Source organism: Myotis davidii, unplaced genomic scaffold, assembly GCF_000327345.1.
Source record: "Myotis davidii unplaced genomic scaffold, ASM32734v1 scaffold1007, whole genome shotgun sequence".
NCBI classification, from domain to species: Eukaryota; Metazoa; Chordata; class Mammalia; order Chiroptera; family Vespertilionidae; genus Myotis; species Myotis davidii.
In genome coordinates, this window is record NW_006298359.1 from 185,172 (window position 1) to 191,438 (window position 6,267).

The window sequence follows — 6,267 nt, forward strand, 5'->3', positions numbered from 1 at the left end:
CCACTCTGACCACTGGGTACACTGGCACTTGGATCTCTAAGGAGGTGCTAATTTAGCCTCTGCCTGAGGCTACCCAGCAGGAGCTATGGAGAGATCTGAAGATTCCTCTTCTTTGGGATTTGGAGGTGCCCAGATGAGGCCCAGCTGTGAAGCAATGCAAGCTGCTGTGGGGCCTTGGGCCTTCTTTTGGAAGTTCTGGGTCTCTTTGACCCAGCTGCAGGTTGTTAGGTAATTTTCAGATTGCAAAGGCCAGGCCTTTCATATGCAAAAGCCTCTGCTCACAGCTTGGGTGCAGCAGAGCAAACAGCTATGGCAGATCCTCAGTCCTACCCTAAGAGGCCCCGTGTCTCATTGTCCCAGTAATCGCAGCAAGCACCTCAGAGAAAGCCGCCCTCAAGTTCTGACCGATGCCAGACAGTCCATTTTCTCCTTGTATAAGTCTGGGTCCCCAGAGACTCGCCTGGAACTGGAGTTCAGAGCAGTCGGGAGCTTGAGACTCCCTCCCGTTTGAAAAAGACAACCGTGTCCTCAGTTGCCAGCCCTTTCCACGTGCACCTCCGTACCTCTGCACTTTACTTCCGCACTTCCTCTGAGTCTCAGTGTGCTTTTCTCTTTCCTTCTAGTTGTAGAATTTCCACTCAGCCAGCCTTCCTGTGGTTCTGGATGATGTCCGTTTTGTCTTTTAGTTGTATTTTTGAAGTGGTTGTCCAAAGTCAGATTTTTAATGAATGGAGAAGTGACTCAGAAAAGTAAATGCTGGTGACTACCAGCAGGTGGCTAGTGATGTTTGGTTTGGGTGTGAAAAGGCATTCAGATCAAGATGGGCTGAGGGAAGGGGAGACCTGCATTTCTGACCTCCCTCCTTAAATAACCAGGAAACTGGACGAAATGGTGGCAGCAGTTGTTTCCAGACTGTGGACAACAGGCTCCTGGGCACTGCGGCTCTTGAGGGAAAGAATGTAATTATGAAATGGGTTCCTGGGCCCATCTGCCTTAGGACAGGCTCCTGCCAGGCGGGGGCTGAGGACAGTGTGCAGGCAGTTCTGCTGCACTGAGGGGCCCCAGAATTCAGGGCTGTGGAAGTGGCTGGGACTTTGAGGGTACAAATGAAAGCAATGCAGGGGTGAGTGTGACAGGCTGTGTGGGAGTTACCCAGGGCCCAGCGGAGACTGCTGCTACAGGCCAGAGAGCAACAGTTACCAGGGCCGCTGCCAGAGACGTGGCCTCCAGCCCCGCAGAGTGCGGACCTTACTGAACACCTCAAGTATTCAGCTGAGACGCCAGAGGATTGTTTTTTCCCATTGATTTTTAGTGAGAATGGAAGGGAGGAAGGTAAAGAGAGAGAGAAACATCAATGTTAGAGAGACACATCGATTGGTTGCCTCCCCCAGGGCCCCACGTAGGGTAGGGGATCTATCCTGCAACCAAGGTATGTGCCCTTGATCGGAATCAAACCCAGGACCCTTCAGTCCCAGGGCCAGCGCTTAACCACTGAGCACCAGGCAGGGCAAGTCCTGATTTTTATCTCCTAGTTCAGAGTAATCACCCCGCAGTGAACTTGGTTTTCCTATCCCGCATAGCTACCCTAACTATTGGTAATATCTGCATTTTTCTGCTTCCTCCCTTGGGGGAAGCGCCTTTCACTTGGACTCACTCCAAACTTGACTCTAGAAGTGGGCCAGCAACCCAGGCCCGTGTGATCAGAGCTCAAAACCCCTGCGCCCCATGATCCCTGGGCCGGGCAGCACCCTGACTCCTCCGTGGAAACAACAGGGCTCCTGAGGCTGGAGACAGAAATGCCTGCGCAGTGTGAGCGCTGCCTCACAGAGAAGCCTGGGACAACCCGGGACTCGGGTGTGGAGGCCACACCACAGAGCAAGGACCATACGCCCTGTGGACTGTCCCAGCCCGCTGGCTGGCCGCTGGTTTGCCTGCACGGCTGTGCGACGGAGCCCAGCGCAGGGCGCCCTGGGCAGACTGGTCGCCTCGTGCTCTAGGGACGGGAAGGTCTGAAAAGCAAGTTCTGGCTTCTGCTGGAGGAAAGGGGTAGGGCTAGCCAAATGGGAACCCCCAAATCAGAAGGCTGATGCAGACACTAGGCAGCCACAACGCCCGCATATGTGCTGGACCAGCAGCTCTTGAAGTGGAGTCCTGAACCACTGGGGTCTAACAAATCTTATTTTCATATTTAGACTGATTTATCTTATTTTACTTTTGCCATTTTCCCTGTGTTGACATGCTCCATGGTGGATAAACTGGTACCTTAGTATGAATCAAGACAGTGCCCCATCTGTATGCCTCACTGCCACACCCGGGGCAGGGCCGGGGTGGGTAAGCCAGTTCCACATAAGAATGTCCTCTAAAAAGCAGTAAAATTCTGAATCGCATGAAGCCTTGACCCTCGCGCGTTTTCACGTTCTGTGGGACACGTTTGGAAGCGCATACAGCACCCGCCCGCCAGCCCAGGACAGCGTGGGTCTCCTCGCAGGAGCTGAGCCGGCGGCTCAGCTCATGGAACACTCTTCATAGCTGAAAGAATGATCGAGACAACCATAAACTATGGAATTCTGGTTTGGCTTTTGGCAGACACTGACTACCAAAATGAATGAAGTGAGCCGGTCTGTCCAAGGAAAATAACAATACTTGCTGTCACTGATAAAATTCCAGCTTTTGCAGGAAAGTTATAATTTCAAAAGTTGTAACTGCCTGTGTTACTCTTTATTTTGTTTTTAAAAATTTTTTTTTGCCTGTATTACTTTCTTATTGCTATTCTAATAAATGCCACAAGCATAATACTCAAAACAATACAAATTTGTTACTTTGCAGTTCTGGGGATCAGAATGCCAAGATAGGTCTTTCAGGGCTAAAATTAAGGGGTGTGTCAGCAGGGCTGTGTGCACTCTGGAGACTCTAGGGGAGAATCCCTTTCCTTGCTTTCTCAGCGTCTAGATTACCTGCCTCAGCCCTCTTCCTGTCCTCAGTGCCAGCAGCCTCGCTTCTCATAGGGACACTTGGGCTACCTGGGCTCACTAGATAATCCAGGATCATCTCATCTTTACCTTGATCACACTGCAGAGATCCTTTTGCCACTCAAGTGAGGTCACATGCTCACAGTTTCCAGGAATTAGGACTTGACATCTCTGGGGGCCATTGTTCTAGCTCAGCAGCTTCCCAGTACTTACAAATTTTTCTGATGAGATTAATAGCAATCTTTTTAAATTTTTTTCTTTATTGATTAAGGTATTACATATGTGTCCTTATCTCCCCATTCCCCCCCCCACCCCCACCCTCCACCCCCCGCTCATGCCCTCACCCCCAGTGTCTGTGTCCATTGGTTAGGCTCATATGCATGCATACAAGTCCTTTGGTTGATCTCTCCTCCTTACCCCCACCCTCCCCTACCTTCCCTCTGAGATTTGATGGTCTGATCAATGCTTCTCTGTCTGTGGATATGGTTTTGTTCATCAGTTTATGTTGTTCATTATATTCCACAAATGAGTGAGATCATGTGATATTTATCTTTCTCCATCTGACTTATTTTGATAGTGATTTTTAATGGATGTAATTATTTGTATTGTATGAAATATGTCAATGTTTGATATATCTGTGAACCAATATTTTTAAGTGACCAGTGCTGATATTACAAAATTATTCATGGGCAAAGGGTCTACTCAAAGCACAAGATAGGGTAGTGAGTTTTTAATAACATTTTCTCCACTATTTAAGTCATTATGTGCATGACAGAAAACACAGGAGGCAAAGAGCACACAAATCAGCCGTACTCACAAGTTGTTCATGATTGCTATTGCTTCTAGTCCTTGTGTGAGAGTACTTCTAGCTACTAAGCATACGTATTCATGTGGTTGACATGTGTATCATGTTTACTCACATATCATGAAAATTGACCAATTCGAAATCCCAATGCCATGAGTATTTTATAAGCACAAATATAATACATGACCTCAGTCTGGAAAAAAGTGCAATCCTACCTTTTACAGAGACAAATTTTGCATAAAAGAGCCTGGCCAGTATGGCTCCGGGAGGCCACAGTCTGATTCCTGGTCAGGGCACATGCCTGGGCTGCGACTGAGTGAGTCTCTCCTGTGAACAGGTGATATTCCACGAGGGCCCCATCTGTGTGTTCCTCAGTTTGCAATGAATCTTATGGTCTACAGACAGTGGTGGCTTTTCCAGAAAAGCCATAGAGAGAAAACCACATTCGGGATCGAGCCCACAACCTGGGCATGTGCCTTAGCCTCCTGGTTCACAGGTTAATATTTACTGGAAACTAGTCATTTTTAAAAGACAACTAATAAATTTCAGACTTTGGGACAAGGCTGTAAAAAACAACCTTTTGAAGGAAATCACTTTAAAAAATTTTTTAAATATAACTATAACAACATTTTTATACCTAAATACTATTCCTTAATATTTACACTTGGTTGGTCTCTCTTAGAAAGATACTTTTTTACCCTTTTATTGTAAAATTAAGCACAAATATGAAAAACATACAAAACAAGGACATAACTTGAGGATCCTGAAGTGCACCAGCTTAAAAACTGAATATCAACCTATGAACCAGGAGGTCACAGTTCAATTCCCAGTCAGGACACATGCCCGAGTTTGGCTGGATCCCCAGTGGGGCGTGCAGAAGGCAGCCAATCAATGATTCCCTCTCATCATTGATGTTCCTATCTCTCTGTCCCTCTCCCTTCCTCTCTGAAATCAATAAAAGCACATTAAAGAAAAAAAGGCAATGAGAGGACCCTCTGGATTCAAGATAGCCTGCTAAGGACAAAATATTATTTCTTCTCCCACACGAAATTGTTAAACTGTTATTAGGGGATTACAAGGGAACTGAAAACTGATTGTTTTTAAAAATGAATAAGAGCCCCAGTGGTGACCAAACACTGGAAATATGGGGAGCAAGTGAAGCTTACTGAAATCTGAAAGGAAGTGAAGGAAGCCCCCCAAACAAACACTAGCGGAGGAAACCGCTAAAATAAATGGCCAAAAGAAAGCTCCTCTGGCCATGGCCAGTGCTCAGTGGTTTGAGAGTTGACTTGCACACCAAAGGTCACAGGCACATACCTGGGTTGCAGGTTCCTCCCCATCCCCACTATGGAAGGCAATCAATCAATGTGTCTCTCTCTATTGTCACTCTCGCAAATCGATGTTTCTCTCGCTCTCTCTCCCCCCTCCCTCCCTGCTTCCACTCTCTAACTCAGAAGTGGGCAAACTTTTTGACTCGAGGGCCACAATGGGTTCTTAAACTGGACCGGAGGGCAGGAACAAAAGCATGGATGCAGTGTTTGTGTGAACTAATATAAATTCAAAGTAAACATCATTACATAAAAGGATACAGTCTTTTTTTTTTTTTTTTAGTTTTATTCATTTCAAACAGGCCGGATCCGGCCCACGGCCTGTAGTTTGCCCACGGCTGCTCTAACTCAACTGAGGGGAAAAAAGAAACCTTCCCCCAACCCCCTGCCCTGCCCCTCCAGTCCCCTCTACTCCAGTTCTTTTTCCGGGTAGACCTTATGGTCTAGGGTGGAGCAGTGTGACCCAGTCTCCCCAGTCTCAAAAACCCAGCCCAGGCCTGCCCTCTGGCAAGTTAGGGCTCCCCTGCTCCCTTCCTTACCAATGGTATTTTCTGGGAAGATTCAAGGTAGCCACCCCACACACTATGCTGAAACTTGTTAAGGCCCATTGCAGTCACAATGTTTACATTATCAATGTGTGGAAAATAACACATGAATAAAAATAATACATGCAATTATGAACCACACCGCGCTCTCCCAGCATGAAGCGAGTCTCCATCAGAGAGCACCAAGAGTCAGGCACAACCCGGCTCAGTGACTAAGCATTGACCCATGTACCCGAGAGGTCACCGATTCTACTCCCAGTTAGGGTGTTACAGAAGAACGGAGAAGAACCAAGCAACGCTTAGAGAGATGGAGTTACATTTATTATTATTATTACGCACGGGCCCAGAGAAAAATGTCTCTAGAATTCTGGGCCAAGTCACATAGGAATGTTCCTGTATTTATACCTTTTTACCCTCTTTGTTTTTAGGGTGTTACAGAAGAACGGAGAAGAACCAAGCAACGCTTAGAGAGATGGAGTTACATTTATTATTATTATTACGCACGGGCCCAGAGAAAAATGTCTCTAGAATTCTGGGCCAAGTCACATAGGAATGTTCCTGTATTTATACCTTTTTACCCTCTTTGTTTCCCAAATATGGGGTTTTTGGTCCCCATTGCA